The 27,312-nt window shown below is 44.4% G+C and overlaps 1 pseudogene across 1 annotated transcript in view; it reads left to right on the top strand.

Annotated features, from left to right (window-relative positions):
• LOC144753038 (keratin, type I cytoskeletal 18-like) overlaps positions 1–26,399 on the top strand; it is a 34,836-nt pseudogene extending 8,437 nt beyond the window's left edge. Inside the window, exons 3-8 of the transcript XR_013594179.1 lie at positions 815–971; positions 5,490–5,654; positions 9,484–9,609; positions 14,820–15,046; positions 19,368–19,390; positions 25,064–26,399. The product of XR_013594179.1 is annotated as a keratin, type I cytoskeletal 18-like (transcript). The remainder of the gene's footprint in view (positions 1–814; positions 972–5,489; positions 5,655–9,483; positions 9,610–14,819; positions 15,047–19,367; positions 19,391–25,063) is intronic.
• Positions 26,400–27,312: the final 913 nt, after the last annotated feature.

The raw sequence follows: 27,312 nt of genomic DNA, 5'->3' as shown, positions 1-27,312 counted from the left end.
TCTAGGTTAATCTCTGATTAGCTCAGAAGAATGGATATAACTATGCTGAGTACAACAAGAACCAAATCTCTGCCTTATAAAAAAATATGCGCTCACCAATCCAAATTTGAAATGATTTCTCAAACAAAATTTGGGAATCACAGATTTAGTCAACCAAAGGGTCTCCTAGCAAACATATCAGAGCCAGCTCAATAAGCAAAAGCAAAGGACACATTTATAGAGTTTCTTACAATAGGCAGTAGCGGTTGCTACCGGGCGGGGGTGGTGAGGCGGCAGAGGTGACGAAGGGTTAATTAATAAAAAAAACACTTCCCTTAGAACGGACGGCCTCTGTTCATGTGAATCATGTGGGCTCTTGAATCATATTGAGTCCAGTCAAGAACGTGAATATCTTTTTCATACCCCTTTCCTGTTTACAAATACTGCAACTCTTGAGTTTTTGCCAAAAATAGGATTGCCTTACACCATGCACACTTGTGGTGGCCCATCTCAAGGCTATCCTTTCTGGAGACGAGGGCCCCCAAAACGAGACACAGCGCACAAGATGAAGTCTTACTAGAGATGCATTCAGTGTTAACACCTATAACTCACATCTGTCACCAGCCAATACTGCACAAACCAACAAATAATGCATACTTGTTGTCACTAAATTAGTTTTTAACCTTATGAAAGCGACCCTTCGAAATGATACGGATTATTGTATTTGTTCTCTTTTTTGTTGTTGTAAATGTGAATATATTTTATTTAGTCAAGTTGTTGAGCGTCATTTTCAAATGACAGTAACGCTTTACTAAATACTTTGACATTTTTCTAGATGGGAAACAGAAATGGCCATCTGCCAGTCTGTGGAAAGAGATATCGCCTCCCTCAGGAGTGTAAAGGGGCAGCACGAAGGCCTTCTTGGGAGCCTGAGGGCCCAGCTGGAAAGTCTAGAGGATGAACTACACTTCTTAAACCAAAACCACAAAGAGGTATTGAAATAACTCTGCAAACTTCTTCTGTTAAAAAGGAAATTGTGTTGCCATTAGAAAGACATGTGTGGCCCCCTGTCTGTTAGTGGCGATGGAGAAAAATGATGCAGTTGAACAGATGCATTATATTTTAATTGTGGAAGGGCTCAGGGACAGGGATGTCCACTACCTTGTACCATTTTCAACATTTTAAATCAACTTTCTTGTGTCACTGATGGTGCAAAGGTGGAATTCTCTGAAGTCTGGCCATGATTTCCTGGTCTTTCCCTGGGGCTCTATGTACAGGAATTGCAACTGAAGTTTTTGCAAAAGATATCAGAGAAATTGAAGAATGGATGAATATATTATCCAAACACAAAATCAGTGCATGGGAGTTAAAGACCATCAAGTATTTTTGGATACAAAGTACTGATTGTGCACTGCCATGTGTAGGAAGACAATATTAGACACATGGCAATAAGCATGATACTTGCCTGTATTTGGAACACATTTTCTAAACATCATACATATAAAGGAATTAAATAAATCCAGACTATAGTGCTCAAATCCTTGATGGTTGACTGCTTTGTCAAATATCCTAGCTGCAAGACACCAAGAGTTCCTTAAAGCCAAATGGGGTATTTTGAATTACATCTAGAACTTTACTAGCTGTGAGTGTACATTATGGATAACGGGAGAATAAGATCACACTGGAAAAGCCTTGAGCATTTGAGTATCTGATTTCCCACTGATCTGAAATTCCCTTAACAGATCTAGTTAATGCACTTTTAAAGGTCATTGTCTAATCCAAATGTGTTAATACAAAGAGAGGTCCACGGGGTCCATATCATGAGTGCAGTGAGCGTGTTGATGGATCAAAGGTAAAGGATCTGTTATTGAATTTTGTCCAAACACAGGAAATTTTCCCTGAAGCAGTGATTTATTGAGTCTTATTCAAAGGGGTCCACAACATCCGGCAGAACAAAACAGCTTATCCTAACCAACAACAATGACTTCAGTATAGCCTGGGTCCAAATGTAGGCAAATTTGGTATTACGAGATTAACTCCTTATGAGCAAGAGGAGCCTCCCAAGGGATAGAATATTTGGTCCATGTTGGTGTGAGTTTGTCTAAAGGTGTGAAGGTGAGTCTGATTCTCTCCACGTGTGAGAGCTCTCAGTCCACTCTTTCCTTCCATCTGATACTAAACTACATCTGAGAGCAGCATTTTCTCTATTCCCTCTCGTGCATTGCTGCTTTCTAACTAGCCGCATCTTTTGATTGCTGTTTAAATGATGATCTAAGATGCTTCTAATATATTTTAAGGTCTTGACGATGACCCTCGATACACAGAGGTCAACACATTGAAATCTAATTAGTTGCCATTGAGTGACTTTTGGACCTTTAATCACAACATAGTTTGAAGCCACTGGCCTGATTGACCTTGGGCCAAATTACTTTTTTTGATGTCTCATGGCCTGAACATTCTTGATTTTTTGTTATCCTAGCTGGTTGTACAGCACATTTTCACTGCACTGAGCACTGTGTCACTCGTACCTTTCATTTAATATAATTTTATACAAGAGCAAAGAACTGCCTTATGGTGGTATGTATGTCTTCTCTATGACTATTACAATTGTAGAACGGTGTAGTCTTTTATGAAAGTTACTGTGGCGGAATCATGGCTGCAACTTAACATTGTTTTCTTGCAACAATCGAAATGGCTCTACTTTTACCCACATATTAGGACATTTTTAAAAGTGTAGATGTCAAAGACAGTTTGTCTGTTTTCCTTTATTGGTGCCCCGGAAAATATGTAGAAAATCCTGCCCTTACCATATTTCTACCACTCTAATGGAATCTCCCCTTTTACACCCACCTCTCTGGTGAGTCCTTTCTAGCCTCAACCTATCCCCCAAGTGGTATTTTGTATTCAATGCACAAGGAGTTCTGTACATGTTCATCTGTGCATGCTGTAACCTTACTTACTTGGTTGGTTCTCCTGTTGCTCAAGGGACTCTGCTGCAGCCAAGTGACACGTTTTATGTTATATATATTACTACAACCAGCGAGGTAGGTCTAGTCCATGCTATATTAGGGTGTCCCAGACAGTTAAGTGCATTCTGATGGAATCGTTGAATGAGAGGCTGGATTTCTGGAATGGTCAACTCGGTTATTTATCCTTCTGTGGGCCGTACATGGAGTTACGCAGATTTTTTACCATGGACTAGGTTAGCAAGAGCTGTACAAAATCAAACTATATAATTTCTTAAGGCAGCCCTGTCTGCCTTCAGCTGCGAGAGGCTAGTATATTCGCCTGAAGGTGTTGTAGCTACCGGATGAAGCATGGGAAATTGACAGAAAGAGTGACTGAAGCATATGAAGCTTGAGTTAGGAACCCTTCTACCTCAAGCCCTTATCCTAATCTTCTATTGATGGCACATAGGCACTCATTTATAGAATGTACATGTGTGGGGGGCTTTATCTTTGTATACTTTTGTGGTTTTCGATATGAACCGAATAAAGTATTTTTGACTGACTGTGTGGGGGGCTTTAGGAGCGAACCTTGCTGAGGAGCAACAAAACATTGATCAGATGGACAAGAACCTATGCTACATGTTGAGAGGCAATGGGGAGGATACCTATAGGGCTTGATAATAATGTACTGTGAAGAGACGGGTTTACATTTTTGCTTGAATTGCAGAATGGTAGGGTCACTTCTAATGTCAGTGGGGATTTTAATGCAGATTTTGGGTGGCTAATCTGAGAAGACTGAATTTCTGGCCTTTTCATAGAGTGTTATACAAAGTCTGGAGAAAATACCACAAAGTGTTAGTGCTCAGAGATTACGATATACATCAGTTGGTGCAAATACATGTGGAATAGCCGTCATTACTACATTCATTTGTGTTTGCTTTATTGCAGCCTTTTTCTGAGGGTCAACTGTTCACGTTAACTCCTGAAGTAATGCAGTTTCTGCAAATCCTCAAATTGTGGGGTAATACCAGTGGAGTAATGCAAAAATACAGGGACACCTTGCAGAATATGTTGTGGGCCTACTGAGACTGTCATATGTCACAGATATTCATAGTCCTAAGAATGAATGTCCGTACTGAAGAGCGCAGGGGGTGTAGGGGCGGCATTATGTTCCAACTGGACTTGTCTTGCAGATTTTGATGCTACGGCAGCACTCGTGATAGGCCCGATAGTACACAGTAAGGTCCACATATCGAAAGAATAGTCCACATAGGCATAGCTTACATCTACTTCTCCTTCTTTTCTCCATCACTTTGGTTCTAATCGTACAATTTTACCATTCGTCTCCAGTCCATCCCTATTTTGCTAAGGTGGCTGCCTCCTGTAATCAGGAGCAGTAACAACACTTCACAGAGGAGCAGCAAGAATCAATGAGGTGACTTTGTCTCCACACCAAGGCCAGGGCAAGCACAAGCAGCATTTTAACTTGCTTCAGAGTCGCCCACTGATCTTCTTCTGCTGGGACATCAGCAAAATCCATCTGACACGTACCACTTACTGACATGAGGACCTACATTTGATCCCATTTGCACAGGTGCAGCACATGCCACCACTCTGAAAATGCCATAGTCTCCCACTCTTATTTTCCTTTTTCAATTTGATCACATTCATTCTTCCCATCCACGTTTTTTTGCATAAATAGACAGCTGCTGGAGGCATGGCCTTACCAAAAGAAAAGTGACAAAACAGCTGTTTAAGAAACGTCCCATAGCTGTATTAAGGTCAGTGGATATGTGTATGCCTCAGGATAGAAATCTATGAAACCATAGGTTAATGTTCTAGGATTGCATGACTAGGTGGCCCTCTGGACTATCCTAGCCGAAAATAAAAATTGCTGCTCATGTCAGACACGCATCATCCCTACTTCTTGGTTTAGTGGTGTCCTTCTGGCCATATGTGTCTCCTAGGTGTGCTGTAGATGATACATATGTCAAGCAGGTAATTGAAATGCAGGTATCTAACCACTGACATGACACTCTGGAGGTCGGTTTCCATTAGAGAAGCCACTATTGGCAAGCGCCCTCTCTGCCGCCCTCTCTGTCAGCCGAAGCTTCAACTCTGCAAGGACAGCCCGTAAAGAGGAGATACCGTTTTACAGAAATGAACGCAATCTGCTACCGTCCCTGAAACTTGAGAGCCATATACAGATTCTTGGATACTGCTAAACTGATATCAATAAATAGGATTTAAACAGCCTATGGCCGTGGCACTGCGTCAGTATTTACTGATAGAAACTGATGTATATGCGGTGCACAGACCCTTACGGTATGCCTGGTTGGGTATTTGTATAGTGCTTTATGCCATCCTTAGGATGCTTCAAAGCACTGACAGGCAGGCACAATGGAAAACACGTGCTCTCTTAACTGGCCGTACCAATTTGTACACTATTGTACAAGATAATAATGTCTTGAAACATTCTGATAAATGTCTTGCCTCCTGTTCCATGGTATACAGACACCTTCGAATACATATATTGTTTAACAAGAAACTGTCATTCTGCAGGAAATGGATGCAATCCAAGCATCTATTGCGAGTTCAAAGGTAGACGTGGAAGTAGACGCCGTGCAGGGCCCCGACCTCGCCAGCATCCTGGCCGATGTCCGCTCTCAGTACGAAGCCATTATGCAGAAGAATAAGGAAGAGGCGGACGCTCTTTTCAAGACTAAGGTAAGCCCAAACAATGCAAAAATCTGTGTTTGAACTTTTTATGGTGCAAATATTTTAAGCCTAGATTCCAAACTTTGTGCACACCTGTGCACGAGGCTCAAAGTTTGGGGAGACTTGAAAATCAAACCCTCCAATTTCTGAAGTAAACTACAATTCACCAGGTGAATTTCCTCTACCATAATGCTATTACTATTGAAGAAAAAATCAATGGGTTGAGTTTTCTCCATACTTAGGGTTTCCTCCCGAATTTGGAGCATTTTCAGTTCCCCTTAAATCTAAATGAGACTTCAGTGTTTTATGAAAATGGTGGAGGCGAACATCTCATTAATCCATGTGGATATCTGTCCTAAGATTCAGCCGTCGAACAGTCCAGTGGTGTCAACTATAAGTCTAAGCTATCCATATCAATGCCAGATTTTCAGAATGACCATGTTCCTGCGCTTATTTACACACATTGAATTTGATGTTCTCTTTAGTTGATATTCAGAAAATCTGCCAATTAAATGGTCTTCACAGACCTGTTCTACACAAGTCCGCATTAGCTGCTATTTGTGTCCAATAATTAGATCACTTGTCAACAGGAGCAGGCCAACAAACTGTCTTTTGTTAAAATGCATATGGCAAATATGTTAATGACCAATGTGAATTTCAACTCTGAGATACTTCCTGAATATTCAATATTTTGCATCTGTTAACCATGGTACAGTAGTGTCTTACTTTAATCTTTAAAAGACTAAATCAATAAAACATTCCGTACATACTCATGACACAAAGCTTTTTAATGACATGGGGAGGTTTATGCCAGGTGGTAAATACAGCTGGTGAAAGTCTTCTCCCACCACCACTCGAACTGGAGTCATTCTTGCATTGGACACCACATTCAAGAGAGATTCCCATTTTCTCTCATCATCCGCTACCGAAGACAAATATGTGTTATGGGACAACCCACAGAGGGATGCATAGAAGGCACCTTTGTGGTGGGACGCCACATAGACCCATCGCTCGAAATAGTAATTTCTGCTTGTTGGTCAACCAGGCCACCATGTTGAAATGACCAGGTGGGCATGAAAATGATGTGGACAGGTCTTATTTTCACCCTTTCAACCTGAGAGAAATTAATTTACCACCTCAGTGAATATAATTTACAGCCTGCCTGGGTGGTTGGCTAATGTTTTATGAAGTCATTATGTTGTGTCAAATGTATTTTTTTTAAAGGTCATCAATCCAGAGAGTAAAAATGGTTTGGGAGGTATGTCGTTTCAACGCATGCTTTTACCACGCATGCCTTTACAACGCGGGGATTACAACGCAAGTCGTTACAACGACTTGCGTTGGGGGGCGCTGGATAGAGAATAGTTTAATTTTCTATTCCAACTCCAGTCCCCGTGGATAGTAGGGAAGGTGTTGGATAGAAAATTAAACTATTTCCTATCCAACAGTGCCCTCCACCGAAAGTCGTTGTAACGACTTTCATTGTAATTCCTGCGTTGTAATGGTAGTGCGGGGTAAAAGTTTTGTTGTAAACGATGTTCCCCAATGACAGTGGTCCAATACCTGCCTATCTGACTTTCGCAGTCAAAAGAAGCAGTACCCTTGTCGAAGGTGGCTGAATATAGATGACATAAAAAAAATTACAGGGGATGAAGTATCTGAAATCACTGATGGACGAGTAGTGTAAAAGGCTTGTCGTAGAATCCCAGTACGTTAAACATTGGTATATTTCCTGGTTTGTTCTTTAAATCGGCAAACCCATGTAAAAGCCACTGGAAATCCTATTTCAGTTTCAGTAGTTTTCTATGCACTATCCAGATTCAGTCGAGTGCAGTTCAGTATTAGTCCTCCTACTACTTTCATGCCATTAATGCTTTTATTGAAGTAGAACTCACAGCACTCGCGGAAAAGGCTGGGAGGGAAGGTCTCTACCACTTCTCCACAGAGGGTAGCACAGGGGAACCTGGAAACACTGGATGGAGGTTGTCTGCAACCTGACAAATGGTAGTGTAGATTGGGGCATGGTCACCATAGGGGTCCTGCTCCTCTTCCTGATCCTTTTAACAGCAAATCATATGCCTGGGGCATCCTTCCTGGCAGCCTCTTATCACCTCAATCTAAAATAATGTTGACTGGGGTACTGTGATATGATAACTCCTTGCTACTCTTTCCCTTCCAGCCTGTTCAGCGTATACCTGTGGAGCTCAGTCACAGTAGTCCCAGGTAGCGTCAGCTATGAGGCGTGGTAGCATTTGTGTATATGTGGTATGGAGCTATGTCTGGAAGAGGCAGGGTGGCAGGACACCAACATGTGGCACAGCATCAGGCACAAGGCTTTGTTTTGAGGGTGTCTGTATGGACAGCTGGTACGACATCGTTTATGAGTGAGGGAGTGGATGAGTGCCAGGTGTAGAACTTTATCTTAAAGGTGGGAGACTGATATTTCGCCAGATATACTGATTTGTTTGATGGGCGGGGACATGGATGGAAGGACACCAGGTAGAGTGCTGTGTGTGGAAGTTGTGGAGTGGCATGTTGCCAAGAATGGATCTTTGCTTTGGAATTTGGTTTTTTAAAACAGCAAGTCTGTGACTAGTCGTATGTATAAGGGAGAAGGGAAGACATCAGATGTTGGTGCTTCAGGATTCTGTACTTTTCTGCCTACTATTTGTGTTATTTGGGGGGAAATTGCACACAGAGAAAACAACTCTACAACCTAATTTATTTGCTTACAATTGTGTATGCACAGACTAAAACATAATTTCATGATATGAGAAGATTATTGTAAAAACAGCAGAATCCACAAAAAAAGTCAATGTTGAAAATATGAAACCCTACTCAATAGGTTTTTCTTGACTGGCAGCCAGTGAAGTGCTTCCAGCACAGGGTAGATGTGATCTTGGTTGGTCGCTCTTGTTAGAAACATACCTACAGTGTTCTGAAGGTGCTGAGCAGAATTTATTAAATAGGATACAAGTCAGCGATATATGTCATTGGCGTACCAGAGCTAGGTAAAGTCAGATGATTGTCTTGGCTCCATTGACATGAGCGAGAACCAGTAAAAAGCCCTTTCTGTAGTTATTCACACACAGTTTTTTAAACATGTACAACATCAGATGTTATTCACTTTATTTTGGACCTGGTGCTGCGATGAAAAACCTTCTCGGCTTCTGTTGTTACTCAAGTGTCTCACTCTGTCGGTAGTTTCTGTCTTTTCTATATGTTTTTTGTGACTATTGTATTTATTCAAAAGTTGCATGCCTTGTTTTATGTTAATGTTAATGTATTCATTCAGCATTCAATAGGCTGTGATCAAAATGATCATAATTGGTGTCTGTAAACTGCTGCAGTGTTAGAATTATTTGGTCATAGGATGGCGAGTCTTTGAAGTAAGGAAAGTTGAGGAACCTTGCGAATAATCAACAACTTGATAATTCATGTTGTACCTAATTTTAACAGGACCGTTTATCCTGACTACTAGGTAAGATTGGCATAATGTGCTTCAGAGTGAAGCTCTTATGCCTGTTATACATGCTGGGAGTAAGATTAGAGCTAGAAGCAGTGATTGTCGGCTGCTCCCCTCATCATATAAAGGTCTGATGGATGTTATGTTACAGCCTCACAGCTGCAGTATTGATCACCTGGCATCCTATCAAATTTGATGCTGGGTCAACTCAAAGCTGTACCAACTTATACTGAACCAACATGTGCTTTAATTAGGCATTAACTAAGCTATGCAACCAAATAGCAATATAATATATAATGAAAATAAATAGCAAAACTGTACGCACTGGCAAGAAAAACAATAAAACCTCTCTTTCTTTTACATGCCTCGTAGGTGAATTCTCTTATGCAGCAAGTGGAGCATGACACCAAGACTTTAGAGAATGGCAAAGAAGAGATGACTCAGAAACGACGCGTTCTGCAAGGACTGGAAATTGAGCTTGAATCCATAAAGAATCAGGTGCTCTGGATTTTCTAGTCATTACTACTGTTTGGTTATTTTCTATGCTTCCCTACCCTTGCTTATGTAGGTTTCCGCCTCTTCTTTTCACTGCACCACCCAAGTCTCTGCCACTATCATTATCTCAAATTCCACTTCTGGCATCCCAAGCTTACTTCTATATTTATCTCTCCTCCTACTTTCTTACTCCAGTGGTCTAGTCATTTCCCATCAAACCTTCCTTTCCTTATAACTACACTGATGCTAAGTCACTATTTGACCTTCTGTCTGCTCTATTTACTTTGGTGCCAAGCTCCTCAATCTTGAGATATTCCAGTGATTAAATACTTAAACATATCCCTGCTAATCCCCCCGCAGTGGTAGCTATTGTCCGATTTGCATTTTGCTGCAGATCCTGTTGTTATTTCTAGAATCCTCTATTATTTAATATAGGAATAGTCTTGGGGCTCCATTGTTGTTACTGCAAAGTGCACCAGTACCCACTTTATTGTACAGAGGTGCTGTAATTTGACATTAAATAAAATAAGAAATATGCAATATATGTATACTCTTCTTAACGGTATTTAAAAATAATTCCGTACCAAAGCTCTCTAGTCTGGATCATGCTTAATTTGAATATGCAGGTAAGGGAGAACTGTTCAGTAATTTTCTAAATTTAGGATATATATCCTTGTCACCTGTGGGTTTGTTTATTTATCTTTAGTGGTAATTACCCGGGAACCAGGCCTGTGTCACAACACTTGGTAGCTAAAATAGAAATTCTGCTATTGCAGACAATGTCAAGAGAAACAATGTAACTAATATAATTGGAATACCCAACTGTTTTGTTGAAGCGTTCAAAGATCCTGACTTTAAAAGCATACTTGAAAATTAGGGAAAAACCAAAGGAAATGATGGACGGAGCGTTGACAATACAAGCACTCACCCCCAGTCAACTGATCTGGGTTTAATCCATCACCATTCTTTAGCCCACTCTGCCACCCCAGTTCAGACATGGCCATATGCAAATCAGTCTGACCCTGTGCCTCATGGGAACAGTCCAGCCCGAACTGCCAAGCCATGCCTTCCCTGGACCGGAAACAAGCTAACGAGGACCGGTTTCTGGCATTTCAGCCTTCTTCAGCCCGGCTTGCTTGAATCCAGTGGCAAAGTGAGCAAGGGACTCACGTCTGAGCATACCCTGCCAACTTATGGCGAACAAAGAAAAACCAAAGGAAATGATGGACGGAGCGTTGACAATACAAGCACTCACCCCCAGTCAACTGATCTGGGTTTAATCCATCACCATTCTGTAGCCCACTCTGCCACCCCAGTTCAGACATGGCCATATGCAAATCAGTCTGACCCTGTGCCTCATGGGAACAGTCCAGCCCGAACTGCCAAGCCATGCCTTCCCTTCCATTTGCATATTCCCATGTCTGAACTGGGGTGGCGGAGTGAGCTAAAGAACGGTGATGGATTAAACCCAGATCAGTTGACTGGGGGTGAGTGTTTGTATTGTAATTCATAGAACGCCATTTTTAGAAATTACCTTTAACTTGCAGTTTTTGGGGTGGAAATGGCAATGATATGGAACATGTGTTGCCCTCTTAATTTTTCTACATGCTTTGACCCTTTTTTGCCTTCACTGCTTTTCCTCCCGATGATCTGTTTCTGTTACTGAGAGATGTTTTGGAACTTTTTAAATTGCAGATGCGGGAACTACTCCACCCCCCCCCCCCGAACGATCCTTCCCTCTTTCCTCTTTTCCATTCCACATTCTTTTTTGCTTTCAACTCCTCCTCCCCACTTTGTATATTTAACACCACTCCTTCAACCATCTTCAATAATTTGGTTATTTCCTACCTTCCCCATTTTTCTCTTTTTTTCACACTTTTTGTGGGGGTACCTTTCAGTACCCTAATAATTATTCTTAACCCTTTCTCTCCCCTGTCTTCCTGACCCTTTGAATCCTTAACTTTTCTTACTGAGGTTTTCTATGAACCCAGAGGGTATTTTGGATGTTTGGTAAGTTTTTCAAATGCTCTTCTTTTTTGCAAATAATATTGACAAATCTGTATTTTTATAAATTTTGTTTTCAATCAATTGGCTACTCGGAAATGTGTTTCAATTACTTTGCGTTTCGATTAAATTACATACTTCTTTAAAAGGTTAACTGTTAGACCTGACAGCCTTAGGATGGTCTTCCCAAGTTTTTTTTGCCTGCTTACCTTCTCTTTTTGCTGTATTCTTTTTGTTGGCCTCAGGACTCTGAGCACTTTACCACTGCTGACCAGTCCAATAGTGCATGTGCTTCTCCCCTAAACATGGGTACATTGACTTATCCACAATTGGTATATTTAATTTACCTATAAGTCCCTAGTAGAGTGTACTACCTGTGCCCAGGGTATGTACATTGAATGCTAATAGTGGGACTGCAGCATTGATTGCGCCACCTACACAAGTAGCCCTTTAAACATCTCAGGCCTGCCACTGCAGAGCCTGTGTGTACAGTTTTACTGCCACTTCGACTTGGTAATCCCTAAACTCCCCTTTTACTACATATAAGTCACCCCTAAGGTAGGCCTTAGGTAGCGCATAGGGCAATGAGTTGTTTAAGTAAAAGATAGAACATGTACTTTTGCATTTTACTTGTCCTGGTAGTGAGAAACACCTACATTTGTTTTTCCCTACTGTGAGGCCTACTTCTCTCATAGGTTATCATTGGGAATTCCTTTTTACACTTTTAAGATGTAATTCCTGGTTGAGAAGGAGTAGCTCTGTGATGTTTAATTTTATTGGACTGATAATGATAAATCCTCTTTGCTGGAAAAGTTGGATTTAACATTACTATTTTAGAAGCATCACTTTTAGAAATATGGCATTTCTCTGCTCTTTAAGCTCTGTGTGCAGCCTGTCTCCAATACACATCTGGGGTGGGTGAGAGCTGGACTTTGGGCATTCCATTTAGAAAGCCACACACAAAGGAAGGCTATGTGTGACTGAGTGTCCATTTGCATCCTGTGCACCGATATGGCTTATCCTAGGCAGGATGAGAGGGAGGAGCTGACACACCTGCATGGGCAGTGTCCTGTCCCCACACAAAGCGTTTATTGCCCCCTGTAGTGAGTCTGAAGCCAGGAATGGGAATGAAGGTCCTCTGTGCACTTCAAAGCTCCTATTTGAAGTCACTTCCACTTCACACAACTGAGTATAAGTACTGGGTCGGTGACCCCTCCAAGTCAGGCTCTTTCTGGGCCTGTAGAGAACCTCTGCCAGGAAGAAGGACTGCAGTGCTGCTACAAGGACTACCACTCTGCTGGATGCTGCTCTGGAAGAACTGCTTTTTTGCTGTGCGGCCCTGCTGCCTGCTACCCTCTGCCATTGTTGAGGGAGATCTGGACGCTTGCATGACTCCAGAGTAATCACCAAGGGCATGCTGGCTTGCCTCCTGTCTGAAAGACTTAGGGATTTCAAACTCTCACCTCCTGCCCTGTGCCTGGTCCATTGGAAGGGGATCCAGGTGCTTGGTCCAGTGGAACCGACGCATCCTCTGCTGATTGAAGCATAATCAATGCATCGCCACTGTTGGGTGAACGGAACCAGTGCATTTCCTTCAGAACTGATGCATCGGAACTGCCAAATCGCCACCTCTGCAGTGTGAGAAGATCGACGCATCTCCTTGAATGATAGGGGAAAACCCGGCGCATCAGCTTCGGAACAAACGCATCTCAGTTTCAGCGTTTCGTCTTCGGAACCGATGCATCACCATTGTTGTGTGGAGAAAATTGAGGCATCATATCAACTGTGGGATCTACATCGACACATCGCTCAGGTGTGCTCCACATCTTGCTGTTGCGACCAGGATCAAGTTACTTTGTTCAGCGGGCCTTGCGTGGCTCCTGTATACGGAACGCACTCCATTGCATTCTGCCTGCACTCTTGACTTTGCCCCGGTCCAGTCCGACCAGATAACCCCCATAGGACCGTATTGCTTTTAAGCGCTATTCTTACATGTAATCTTTAAAAATTCATATCTCAAATTCTACTTATTGGATGTTTGTAGTGTTTGTCATGTCTTAATCGATTTTTCTAAAGAGAAGGGGAGTCTTTTTGTGGTTTTTCCACTGTGTTACTGTTTGAAGTGTTACACAAATACTTTACACATTGCCTCTAAAGTTAAGCATGACTGCTCTGTGCCAAGCTACCAGAGGGTGAGCACAGGTTAATTTAGGGTGTGTATCTGAACAAGGATTGTGGTCCCTACATGGACAGGGTGCATACCTCTGCCAACTAGAGGCCCAATTTCTAACAGTTACAGTGATATAATATACAGCTAGAAATACAACAAATCAATTGCAGGAAATATGATTCTGCAGTATCTACCATTTTATATCCCATGGCAAATGTTGCCATTCTTAAACAGCATTGAGCAGGTTCCTCGCAATAGCAATGTGTGATGTTTTTACCTGTGGCAATCACACAATAGGGAACATTTGGTGATTTTTCTTCCTTCATTAATGAGATGTATAATCCCTCTGGTGGTGATTTCTAAATAGTGGCTTTGGTGCAATATTCAGACCTCTCTTTCTGTAATAAAGCCAGGAGTATTTTTTATTGCTATAAAACCATTTGTTATGCCCTTTGAAAGTAAAACACTACAGAAATTGAGAAAAAAGTATGTTAAGATGTGGACAATTGATTGTACATTGGAACACAATTTCAATGCGCTGAATATTTGTACAAGTTAGTGTTTAAATTTTAGTTGGTTTAAAACAAATAGGCGACTTTTCTATTCTTCTCCTTCCCTATCACCTTCTGTTTTTGCTGCTTCCTCACTGATATTTGTTCAGACCCAAGGCTACCAATGATGTGAAGATAGTTCACTGCTATGAGAGAGAAAATAGGTTGCCCAGATACTAAAGGTCGTTGTTCTGACGTTGGCACAGTTTAAGAGACAATTAAATGTATGATCAGGCATACAAACTACAAATCTATAAGGGATTTTGCTTTCTTCTTTGCACTGTGGTGTCTTTAATTTTGCTTTTTCCATTATAAATGCATCGAACAGGTACTAAATTGCAATATAATTCAATTGTCTACTCACGACCAACACGTGGCAATGACAGACCTAAGGAAATTCTTCAGTGGTGGGGTATCATGAATCATTCCAAGTTGTATATCCCTTCTGTAATGGTCACAACTTCTTATCTCATCCATTATCCCAACAGGTCAATGCCCTGAAGGGTGACCTAGAGGAAACTGACCTGAGGTACAGAGATGAAATGGACAGACTCCAGGAATCCATATCAAGAATGGAAGCCGAGCTCATGGAGATTCAGAAGAGCATGCAGAATGAAAAGCTGGAGTACGAAGCCCTACTGAGGGTCAAGGAGACACTGGAGAATGAGATTGCTGTCTACAGACACCTCCTGGGTGGAGAGGAGTAAGTACCCAAGTCTATTGATGATGCAGATAGGCAGAGAGTCACTGACATTACATTTCAGTCTTCGCGTGAACTTATCAAACAGTGAAGGATATTTCTGAAATGTGATTATTAAAAATGCTTGAGTCAACGTTTCATTACTGCTGGGAATTCTTCAGATTAAATGTAATTCTATTGGTATTTAGCTTGTCTGGGTCGCAACCGGACACCCACCAATATACAAATTATCTCTGAGCCACACCCATTAGAGTAATCCAGTCCAGTCCAAACTGCCTAGCTATGTTACCTTTTCACTGGAAATCAAGGAACCCATTGACCTTATTACACCTTGTAGATAAGGCACAGTTTAAGTTCTTAGGCACAGCGACATAGCTTCCACAACACAAAGTCACAGAGACAACAAAATACCAATGGGCGAAAATGCTTGGACCACTGATTCACTCAATGAGAATTCTCTATGTCATTCTATTCCATTGTTTTAGCTCTTCAAAGCCATTACTGAATGCAACGCGTCATATGCAGATCAGTGTTGACTGCGGCCATACCAGCAGTTCAGCCAAACCTACTAGGTCACATCCGCACTGCACAGGAACAAAAGCAACCTCTGAGATATTTAGGCTTCATTGCAATTCATCAGTAGGGTGCAGCTTGAGTAGTTAAGTCCACCCACTTGAGGAGATTCATTGAATAAACAAAATACTGATGGATGAAACTACTTGAACCACTGTGTCTTACTAACTGGAAATGTCTGTGGGTGGCACTCCATGTTATTGTTTTTAACCTGTGTGTCTTTGCAGCAAGGGAAAAACCATGTCTTAGCCCACATGAAGGAAATTACGATGATAAACAATGAGAAAATAACCATCTAATGTAATCAGTTGCAGCAAATAAATCTCTTGCTGTGCAGCCCTTCATCAAGGGATTTCGCCCCACAATCAAGGCACAATAACAAACTTTGTGATTGCTAATTCGCACTAGTCAAAGGATGATTATATATCCCTGGAGATACAAAGGAGATGCGTAGAAAAAAGCGCAGTATATGAGCGCTTGCAACATACCATTGTCAACTCAATAAAGGTACTTCTCAAAAATTCTGAACAATCACAGCCATGTTTCGCTTTACTTGCTTGATAAGCAGTAAACGCTTGCAAACTTTCGCATTGGCTCATTTGTAGCTCTGCCTTGAATCTGTGAATCGAAAACTTGGCATTCCCCAGTCTTTTCCTTCTGTAGTGGCATTCATGTATTTTCCCAATGAGCCTTCTTTTATAAGAAACATATTCTGAAAATGAAAGGTAACCCCTTTAGAAAATAGCTTTTTGTTTATGACTTCATTTAGAGATTGGCATGTGCTGGGCAGTCGCCTAAAACGGGCAAATGCCCCACCTGCCACCCTGCTGTCTTCCTGCCCATTTAGAGGTGGAAGACCTTCAGGGTTTCTGACATAGGAGCCTCAGCTGGCAGCACTGTTAGAAATTCAAGATCTGGTGGCACATTTGACTTTGGGCCACCTGTCCAAAGTGACAGTCACCTTGCCCAGTTTTGGTCTGGGCAATCACCACTGGATTTCCCTTGTCTGGGCAGGCATGAACGGCATGGTGACGCCAGGCAAATTAATAAATCAATGGCCCTGACACTCAAGGTCCTTTTGTTTTTCTTTTTTCAGAAACAAATCACAGCATTGGGTGGAAGTGGGTTGTTTCCGAAAAACAAAAACAAAGGAGTGAGCCACAAAAACACATGGTGGCCCGCCCAGTATTATCAGTGACAGAAGTGCACTTGGGACATGGGTGGATGTACTTTTGTCACAGAGATAACCACCAGGTTGAAAACCACAGACCAGACACGAGACTGACCTTGAAGCCACCTCCCACACCCTGTAAGGATCTCACCATTAGACCAGAATAGCCTCAACCAGATTGTGGACTCCTTGAGGCACATTACGATGTCGGTCGTAAGGACTCCGACGTCATGTCGCAGGCCTTCGCCGACATCGTCCCTTTCAATTCCGACTGGCTATTCTGATTCAGCCAGTCGGAATTGAAACCTGACGGTCATTTCGTCTGGCTTCCGATGAGCTCAAGGAGTCCGTTGGCCAGTTGGAACTGCCCAGTAATCCAAATGGACGGCGGCTTCTGTCATCCGGATTACGATGCACGGTTTCCGGCAGGGTTTCTATGCAAGCCCTTCCGACATGGAAACCTTGTCGGAAAGCATGTTTGGGGGCCCCTATATTGTCCCTCTTTCCTTTGCGGCCTCCAGTTGGCTTGCACTTTTCCCGACTATGAATATCCTGTGCAACTACACATGCCTTTCCTACTAATTACCCTGTGAAATGGGTTTCCAAAGGTATCTGCTATCTCAGTATCCCCAATTTTACAATACAAACTGGAAGGTTACAAGAGGTTATGTTGAGAATATATGGTATGCTGATAGATCAGGTTTACTCTACCACGTCCATGTTAGTGTCCAAGACCACATGGCAAACTGTGGTCCAAACCAAAGACCCAGAAGATGAATGGAAATCTCTTTTAGAATTGCATGGAAGATTGTTAACAGAATGAAGACTTGCATTCTACTATCTAAAAATATTTCATAATTGGTTCTTGACCAGTTATTATTTGCACAAGGCTGGCTTACTCCAACTTTCTGAATGCTAACACTGTAGTCAGACCGTGACTTCGTCCATGTGTTGTGGGGCTTCATAGCGCTCCAAAGAATCTGATCAACGGTCTTGACCACACTCTCCACCACTCCTGACCCTGTAAATGTAACCATCTGGGTGAACCAGTCTTCTTACATGATTAGCATGAATGTACACTTCCCACAAATGATAAATGTAGATGGACAGCCATCTCTATAGCTAGTGTTAAAGCATGCACTCTGCGACATTGGAGATTCCCTTCTGTGATGTCACATGAAGAGTGACTAACACAACTTGTGAGGGTGATTGAATGTGAACACTGGTCTATAAACTTGACATGGGGCCGTATTACCGAACTGCCCGGGGGTGCACCCGCTTTGAACGGCCCCGGGGTACTTTGGTATTACGGAAAGGGCCGCAGACACTTGTGCATACCCTTCTGTAACACCGATAGCGCTGGCGCACAGCACTCTCATCTGAGGTTGTTCCCTCATTTGCACAGGTGCATGGGCCCATGCAATTGAGGAAATGCCTTTTCCTCTGCGCCTGCCCCCCTTAAGGATGTGGGCGCAGAGGGAAAGAAGCTGTCAGGAGGTGCACTGACAGTGTGTCACCTACAAGGTGCAAGCTGCCAGTACGCACCCTGATGGCAGCCCTCTGGAGGGGGGAAGGGGGTCTCATGGACTCCCCAGACATTCCCTTACAGGCAAGTGCAATCCCTCACAGCACCAGCCTGCAAGGGGACCTCTAATCCCCCTTAAAAGTGATGACGGGTTGCCACCTGCACTGTGAAATACAGAGCGGCTTCAAACCATTTTTCACATGAATGCTCTGCCATCAGTGCAGCACAAGTCCGCGGCTGCCCGGGGGGCAGCACGTTCATCCTGACATGGCACAAGGAAAATGCTCCTGTCTGTATGATACGGCCCCTGGTACCATTTCTCAGACCTAAGTAGAACCTGAATAATTTACTTTGTACAAATACATTTGTCCTGGGATTATACACTACAGCAGAGGCGGGGGCGAACCTCAGGGGAGCGAAGATATGATTGATAGACTGGGACATGTCAAGTTGGTCAAAATTTTGGGTGCATCCTTTCTTACAACGGTATTGGGAAAGTTCTGATAGACCTAACTCTCAGACTCTCAGTGGATCCTGTTGGGAGTGGGATCTATCTGTGATGTTAACAATGCAAATAGATCTACTTTGTGACAGTGATAACGGGTATATGCACTGTCTGTCATTAACAGGTATCTGTCATTAACAGGTATTGTACTTTTGAACAGTAAGGTGACGACATACCAGTTTTTTCAGTTTTATAACAAAAGCTACTAAAAAGGTATTTAAAAACATAGAGATACCTGGCAGGCAAAGGTATCATAAATAGGGCAGGAGTCCGGTGCCAGGGAAGTGGAGGTCAGGGCCTCCGCTGACCTGGCAGGCTGACGGGAGTCCCAGCAATGTCTACCGTTAGGCTCTTAGTCACGAATAAAAATCTGGATGATTCATATTTGTTAGATAATACCATCTGGGCACCTAAAAAACAAAAATTAAAATTTCTCTGCGCAGGTGGCCAAGAGAAGTGCACATTTTTATAAACAGGTGTTATTAAAGTGATCTGTACAATAATCAAACAATCTGCATACGTTTTCCTGCTGCTAACTCTTATTTTCATTTTGATTTTACAGGGAAATCAAACCACCACCCAAAGGTAGATATCTCAAGCATGTTTGTAATTCTATAATTATTTACAAAACACTGTACAACGAAAGACAAGCGGTGTTATATTCATTATACAGTCTACTCTATCATCATACATGAAAATACCATTTAATGTCAGCAACCGTTTCATTCAGTACACAATACAGTGTGTTAACTAGTGGGCAGAAGCACAGTAACTCTGTTTGCAGAACCTATATACAGAGGACAAAATCAAACATTTTCTACATGTGCTGAGTAATATTGGCTAGCACAAGTTTCTGAGTTTGCTCTATGAATTATGAATATTGCAGGTAATTAGGGTTGTAACACAGATCCCACAGGGCAGAAGGTCCCACCTGTTTTAGGCAAAACCCAATAGAATAAGCTGAAGCCAAATGCTACTTAGTTTATGTCCCATTCAGGAGTGGATTTGCCATTTTATGGGTGATTTGGACCCCCAATCAATCAATGACACTTATAGAGCGCGCTACATACCCGTAGGGTCTCAAGGCGCTTAGGGGAGGGGGGGGTGCCGCTACTGCTCGAACAGCCAGGTCTTCAGCTTCTTCCTGAAGGAGAGGTGGTCTTGGGTCAGGCGCAGGTCGGTCGGGAGGGAGTTCCAGGTCTTGGCGGCCAGGTAGGAGAAGGACATTCCTCCCGTAGTTGCTCTTCGGATGCGGGGGACGGCGGCGAGGGCGTGGTTGGCTGAACGGAGGTGGCGTTTGGGAGCGTAGAAGTTGATCCGGCTGTTGAGGTAGCTCGGGCCTTGGTCGTGTAGGGCTTTGTGTGCGTGGGTGAGGAGGCGGAAGGTGATTCTTTTGTTGACGGGGAGCCAGTGAAGGTCTCTCAGATGTCCGGAGATGTGGCTGTGTCGTGGGATGTCGAGGATGAGTCTGGCTGAGGCGTTCTGGATCCGCTGGAGTCTCTTCTGGAGCTTGGCGGTGGTACCGGCGTAGAGGGCGTTGCCGTAGTCCAGTCGGCTAGTGACGAGGGCCTGGGTGACGGTCTTCCTGGTCTCGGTGGGGATCCACCAGAAGATCTTCCGTAGCATGCGTAGGATGTTGAAGCACGCCGAGGAGACGTTGTTGACTTGCCTGGTCATGGAGAGGGAGGAGTCCAGGATGAAGCCCAGGTTGCGTGCATGGTCTGTCGGTTTGGGTGCGGTGCCCAGGGCGGGAGGCCACCAGGAGTCGTCCCAGGCGGAGGGTGAAGAGCCCAGGATGAGGACCTCCGTCTTGTCCGAGTTCAGTTTCAGGCGGCTGGTCGTCATCCACTCGGCTACCTCTTTCATCCCTTCGTGTAGGTTGGCTCTGGCGGTGGCGGGGTCGTTGGTCAGGGAGAGGATCAGCTGGGTGTCGTCGGCGTAGGAGATTATGCTGAGGTTGTGTTGGCGTGCGATGGCCGCGAGGGGGCTCATGTAGACGTTGAAGAGGGTGGGGCTCAGAGAGGATCCTTGAGGGACGCCGCAGATGACTTCGGAGGCCTCTGACTTGTACGGTGGTAGGCGGACTCTCTGTGTTCGTCCGTCGAGGAAGGAGATGATCCATTCCAGCGCCTTGTCCTGGATTCCGACGTTGCTGAGGCGCTGTACTAGGGTGCGGTGGCAGACAGTGTCGAATGCCGCGGAGAGGTCTAGGAGGATGAGGGCCGCTGTTTCTCCGTTGTCCATCAGGGCTCGGATGTCATCGGTGGCGGCGATGAGGGCGGTCTCGGTGCTGTGATTGGCTCGGAAGCCGGACTGTGAGGGGTCGAGGGATCCATTCGTCTCGAGGAAGGCGGCCATCTGCTTGTTGACGGTCTTCTCGATGACTTTGGCTGGAAACGGGAGGAGCGAGATGGGGCGGTAGTTCTTGAGTTCGGTGGGGTCCGCTGTTGGTTTCTTGAGTAGAGCGCTGAGTTCGGCGTGCTTCCAGCTCTCAGGGAAGGTGGCGGTGTCGAAGGATGTGTTGATGATGTCTCGCAGGTGGGGTGCGATGACAGCGTCGGCCTTGTTGAAGACGTGGTGAGGGCAGGGGTCGGTCGGTGATCCGGAGTGGATGGAGTTCATCGTGCGGATGGTGTCTTCGGTGCTGATCGGGGGCCAGGCGTTGAGGGTGGTGGTGGGGGGTGGTTGTTCGGTCACGGTGTGCGTTGGTTGTTTGTTGAAGCTGTTGTGTATGTCCGCGATCTTGTTGTGGAAGTAAGAAGCGAGGGAGTCGCAGAGGTCTTGCGATGGGGTGATGTCGTTGTTTCCTGCGCTGGGGTTGGATAGCTCTTTCACGATGTTGAAGAGTTCCTTGCTGTTGTGCGCGTTGTTGTCCAGCCGGTCCTTGAATGCAGTTTTCTTGGCGGCGCGGATCAGCTGGTGGTGCTTCCGAGTGGCCAGTTTGAGGGTGGTCCTGTTGTCCGGTGTAGGTTCCCTTCTCCAGACTTTCTCGAGGGCTCGGCAGTTCTTCTTGGAGCTCTTGAGTTCGTCGGAGAACCACGGGGCTTTCTTGCTGCCGGGTCTGCTGGGCGGGGTCCTCAGCGGGGCGAGCTCGTCCGCGCAGATGCTGATCCACTTCGTGAGGTTGTCGGCGGCCTGGCTGGGGTTCGCTGAGCTGGCAGGAGGGTGCTGGCTCAGGGAGGTAGCGAGCTGGTCTGCTGTGATCTTGTTCCAGCTTCTGCGGGCGGCCTGTTGCTGGTGGTGGTGGGTCGTCGTTCTCTTGAAGGTGAAGTGGACGCAGCTGTGGTCCATCCAGTGGAGTTCTGTGGCGTGGCTGAAGGCGACGTCTTTGCTGGATGAGAAGACGGCGTTGAGTGTGTGTCCGGCGAGGTGGGTGGGGGTGGACACCAGCTGCTTGAGTCCAAGATTGGCGAGGTTGTCGAGCAGGGTGCTGGTGTTGCGGTCGTTGTTGTTCTCCAGATGGAAGTTGAGGTCCCCCAGGAGGATGTAGTCAGCGGAGGGGAGGGCATGCGGGCTGACGAAGTCGGCGATGTCCTCGCTGAATTGTGTGCGTGGTCCCGGAGGTCGGTAGATCAGGGTGCCTCTAAGGGTGGTGTTCGGGTTGGTGTGGATCTGGAAATGCAGGTGTTCGGCGCTGGTCAGGGTGTTGTCGGTGCTGGTCGTGAGACGGATGGTGTTCCTGTGGATGATGGCGATGCCTCCTCCCATCTGGTTGGCGTTGCGGTCCCTCCGGACGATCTTGTAGCCCTCTGGGATGGCGATGGCGATGTCGGGGGCTGAAGAGGCATTCATCCAGGTCTCCGTGAGGAAGGCAACGTCAGGGGCTGTGGCGTCTAGGAGGCTCCAGAGTTCGATGGCGTGTCTGTGGACGGAGCGGGTGTTGAGCAGGATGCACTTGAGGTGGGTGCTGCTGGTGTTCGACTTGGCGGGTGCTGGTGCGAGGCAGGTCCGGATGCAGGTGAACTTGCAGGCGTGGCAGCTGAAAGGTCCGTGGGTGCGTCGTGGGGTGGCTTGGAGGCATTCTGGGAGTCGGCCGGTGTTGAGTGCGATGAGGGTGGCGGCGGAGTACATCAGGCGGGTCGGTCGGGGTCCTCGTGGGCCAGGGGTCCTGGCGCTGGTCGGGATCCGGTCGCGGACGGGCGCAGACGGGCTTACCTTTGGCGCGCCTTCGGCGCACAATCGGCGCGCCCGCTGCGCGTGAACGCTGCGCGTTCGCACGGTCGCCATATAAGGCGAAGTGCGCGGGTGGGCGGAGCAGCTGGGAGGCGGGAGCGGGGAGGGAACAGAAGGAAAAAAGGGGCGGGGTCTGCGGTGGTGGCGGGAAGCGGGGAGGGAAGACGGAGGGCGGCGAGGTAGGCGGGCAAACAGGAAGGAGAAACGCTGACACGGCAACAAAATAATAATAACAATACAAATGGGGTTTAAGACGCTAACACGGGTACAAAAAAGAACAAGAAAAACAGGCACAAATGAAGGTCAAAACAAGGCCAAAACAACCAACCAACAGCGGAGTCAGCCGTCAGCCGGCAGCGAGGCAGAGGGCAAGGAAGTGGGCACACGCAGCAGCTGGTGGTCGTGCGGCGCGGGGGTGTCCCACAAGTGGGTCACACTCACCTACGTCGCACGGTCGCCATATAAGGCCAAGTGATTGGTGGCAATCTCAGGCTTCCTCACTCCGTTTTGCATGAGGCCAAGTAATTTTCTATTATACCCCAGCTGGTGGTTTCGCATGTAATAACATGACAGTGAAAGGGTGCTAGAAATTGGCCTCTCGTAGCTTCGCTCTGTCACTGGCTTTTTTTATTCTGAGAACTAGCAGTCAACACATGGCATACATCACCCCCTCCATAAATTCTACATTCTAGTGTTCAAATCTATTTATGGAATTATACTCACACTTGCCTTGCCCTGCATGTACTACAGCAAGGCCACTGGGGGCAGCTGACTTACCATACTACCATAAGTGGCCAGAGGAGGGCATCAGATTACAACAAATGGTCTCAATACAGCCTTGTTGCTGGAGGAGAGTTGAAATGACAAACTTTCATTTAGTATGGCACTCCAAAACACCGTGCACTGGCCCTGGACTTCCTCTCTGTTCTTGCAGACCCTCTCTTCTGGCAAACCCGGCCTAGCACAGCTTTACTACCCTGATGTCAGCAGGAGTGGATGCGGTCTGGTGACTGAACGGCAAACTTTCTAAATAGGAAACCTAGGTGCTAAGCATGGGTCTGTCACTTGACTGGACATTGTGTGTCTCTGATCAAATAGCCCATCTAACTAGGGCTAAGAAGTGGGACTATTTGTGAAATCTGCTGCAAATGTAAATTTGTGTCATGAAAATGGCAAATCCCCAGTAGAACCATGATGCTTGGTTATTAGCTATCTGGGCTGGTGGTATGTGGATTCTACCTTAAGCTTCCGGAATAGGTGGTTGATGGTTCTTTCAATGAGTTTGGTGGAATCGGATTGAGTGACCGTAAAACAAAGTTTCACATTTTCTCTTATTTCTCGTCCATTTTAGACTAATAAGAAGGCATCATGATTTTTTCCTTGTAAGATTCATGAACTCAAGAGGGGATGACCTATTCATTTCAGTTACTCAGACAGAAGAGATATCAGCATTTAGTTCGATGAATGCAGAAAAGTAAACAACAAAAAAAATCTATACCCAAGTATGCAAGATGGCTCAGTGAGCTGACTGCTTACCACTCAGCAATCCAGTTATCTAAAGGTCAGGAGTTTGAATCCTCGCATGGTTGACTCTGGCCTCAATCCTTCCAAGGTTGATGAAATAAATATTCCCAGAATAATAATGGTAGTAAGAATTCTCATATATCCTTGTCAAGCCTGCTACTATGTAAATAGGCATACTGATCGTTGCTTGCAATGGATTGCATTGCCTCTCACTTACCACTAGCAGTAATACCACCATCTTTGTGTTATCTATCAAACTGCATACGTTTAAGCTGCGTACGACAAAGCCGCTTCCTATGTACATCCAATGAAGCCTAAATAAATAGCAAAAAGTTGGATGATAGTAAGACCTGTTGCTCCAGGGGCTTAAAAAGCATCAAGCGTTCAATGACACGTTATAAAAAAAACAATGAATTACTCAAATTTCCGAAGGAAGTTTGTCCCCGACTAAGATTGTGTATGTAAATATTTCATAAAGTGCTTAAAATGGCATATGTAATTAAGATGATGCACCCATGTAAATTCGACTTGTGTATGTTTTGCTTTTTCCTTCCCTTTTAGAACCTGAATCCAAAACCAAGAAGATTGTAAAAGTTGTTACTCAAACTCTGGTTGATGGAAAGGTCGTCGAAGAATCCAGCGAGGTTGAAGAATTCGACGTCAAGAAAAAATAAAGCTAAGAAGTAGATGGTGTCACCACGACTGCGCCTGCGCTGTTACTTCCATATGCATTGTAAACTTTTCTGTCATCTTTAACTGTGTTATGTTCGACATACCTGACGTAATCACGGGAAGAAATGCCGCCACTTATGTATAACATTGTACCAACCACTTAAAAAGAGTTTAATCATTTTGTGACGCAGTTTGAGAGATAAATATGCAATATAAAATATGACAAAGGCAGTAAGAATTGACTGCTCAGAAAATGAATACATCTGCTGGAGACAGTCCCAATGTACAATGTTGAACCTGAGAAAGGAAAAGGGTCTCTCTAGTTAATTGTATACATACTCTTGTCTAGAAACCATAAGCATATTTCTTGCACAAGAACAACACTTCCCTGGTGGTAGTTCTCCATTCGCTATCATCCAGCTTCGATCTTATATTGCAAACGGGGGTATTAAAAGCCAGAAAAGCTTACCTTGCTTCCTTTATTTCCCTAGTATCAGTTTGCATCTTACTTTTCAGGTGCATATATTTTTTCTGACTGCCTTTTTAGCAGTTTCACCAGCAGCATAGTTTGGAAGCTGTGTGTATGTTCACTCGTCTTAGTTCTTGTGAGGAAGTTATATGTTTGAAATTATCTTTTTATTAAATTGTCCCCGCCCTTTCTTAGGAATGACCTCACGCACCACCCCGCTCTGCGGATATCTGTTTTGTGGCTGATGATATCTTGATTTCTGTGCCACTTAGGTGAAGCGGCAGGAAGGTAAAACTAGGGCTTCCTGTCCACAATGTATACCCGAGATTCATGACAACTGACCAGTAATCAATCCATGTGGCTACCAAAGCTAAACATTCCACTACTGAATTCAGTGACGCTTTTATGCTCCCTTGGATAATCTATATTTGATTTAAAACGTTACATCCTCACTAAATTACAACCCACTTTCAAGTCAGTCTATAACAGAAAACATAAACCCCATTGCAAAGCAGATATTCCATTTAAAGGGGCAATTCTGAGAAAATAAAAAACTGTTCTTTTTCCCTGGCCCGGCATCTCAAACAATCACCAACAACATATATTCTAGAATGTTGCTTTGTTGTTTGATGTCTGCTTATGTTTTGAGATGTATTGTGACATAATTCTCTGGTTAGTCAATTTAACTGAATTTTAAAAGTAGATACATAATATGGGCCTAAATTATTTTGCCTTTCTGTCAGTCTGTACTTTATGGCCAGATCACAGATATCTCTTCTTCAGCGCTCCATCATCAGCACTAATGCCCCAGCATTCTAATGCTATGAGGTTTGGTTTGGTCTTTGACTAGCAGCTCACATCCTGGAAGCTATAAACAATACCAGGCACTTCCTGTCCCTGTTCTGCTTTTTAGATTGGACCCTGGGCATTTGATCTCCTAGTATGCACAATAGCTTTAAATAAATGACCTATATATTAGGTTAAATGCGATTAAATATGATACCTCTAAATATGATCAAGATATTGAAAGCCAGATGGAGTTTTGTAAGATAAGGCCATATTATTTTGAAAAACATCAAAAGATATAATTGTAGGATTGAGGGTAATGTATTTCTTGGCCCGGTTCCTCTTTATTCTGGATGTGAAGTTTTAAATAGACTAATGGCAATTGTAAGGGTGCGGGGTATTACTGCTGATTATAAGATATTTTAGAAAGGCCTTCAGGAATCCGCTTTCGGGGTTGATTCCCATATGTTTTATGCCATTGGCATGTAGGTTTTCAACCAGACATCTCGACTATGCCCAGCTCTGAATTGTATAGGCAAAAAACTACCAGGCCCATCAGATTGACAGACCTTGTACAGTAAAGGCCTAAGTATGATGAGCACTTCAACTCTCTTTCTGTTCCCCTCTACATTAGAAATACACACCAATGTAGAAGTTAATTTACTTTCCAAGTTGGAGTTCAATGGTGCAACATTTATCCTACACCACTAGATCAGCTGGCGGACGTTTTGGGGGCAAAAGTAATCTCTTATGCAGACAACACACAGCTACTTTTCTCCTGTGAGAAGTGAGAAGAGATTGCAGGTGAATCTATTAAGTGTTGTCCAGCGGTTGTATTTCCCTGGATGACCATCAATCAATTAAAGTGCAATGCTAATAAAAC

Source organism: Lissotriton helveticus, chromosome 5_1 (genome assembly GCF_964261635.1).
Source record: "Lissotriton helveticus chromosome 5_1, aLisHel1.1, whole genome shotgun sequence".
Taxonomy (NCBI): Eukaryota; Metazoa; Chordata; class Amphibia; order Caudata; family Salamandridae; genus Lissotriton; species Lissotriton helveticus.
The sequence above is the reverse complement of the archived record's forward strand: the minus strand, read 5'-3'. Positions and strand labels throughout refer to the sequence as shown.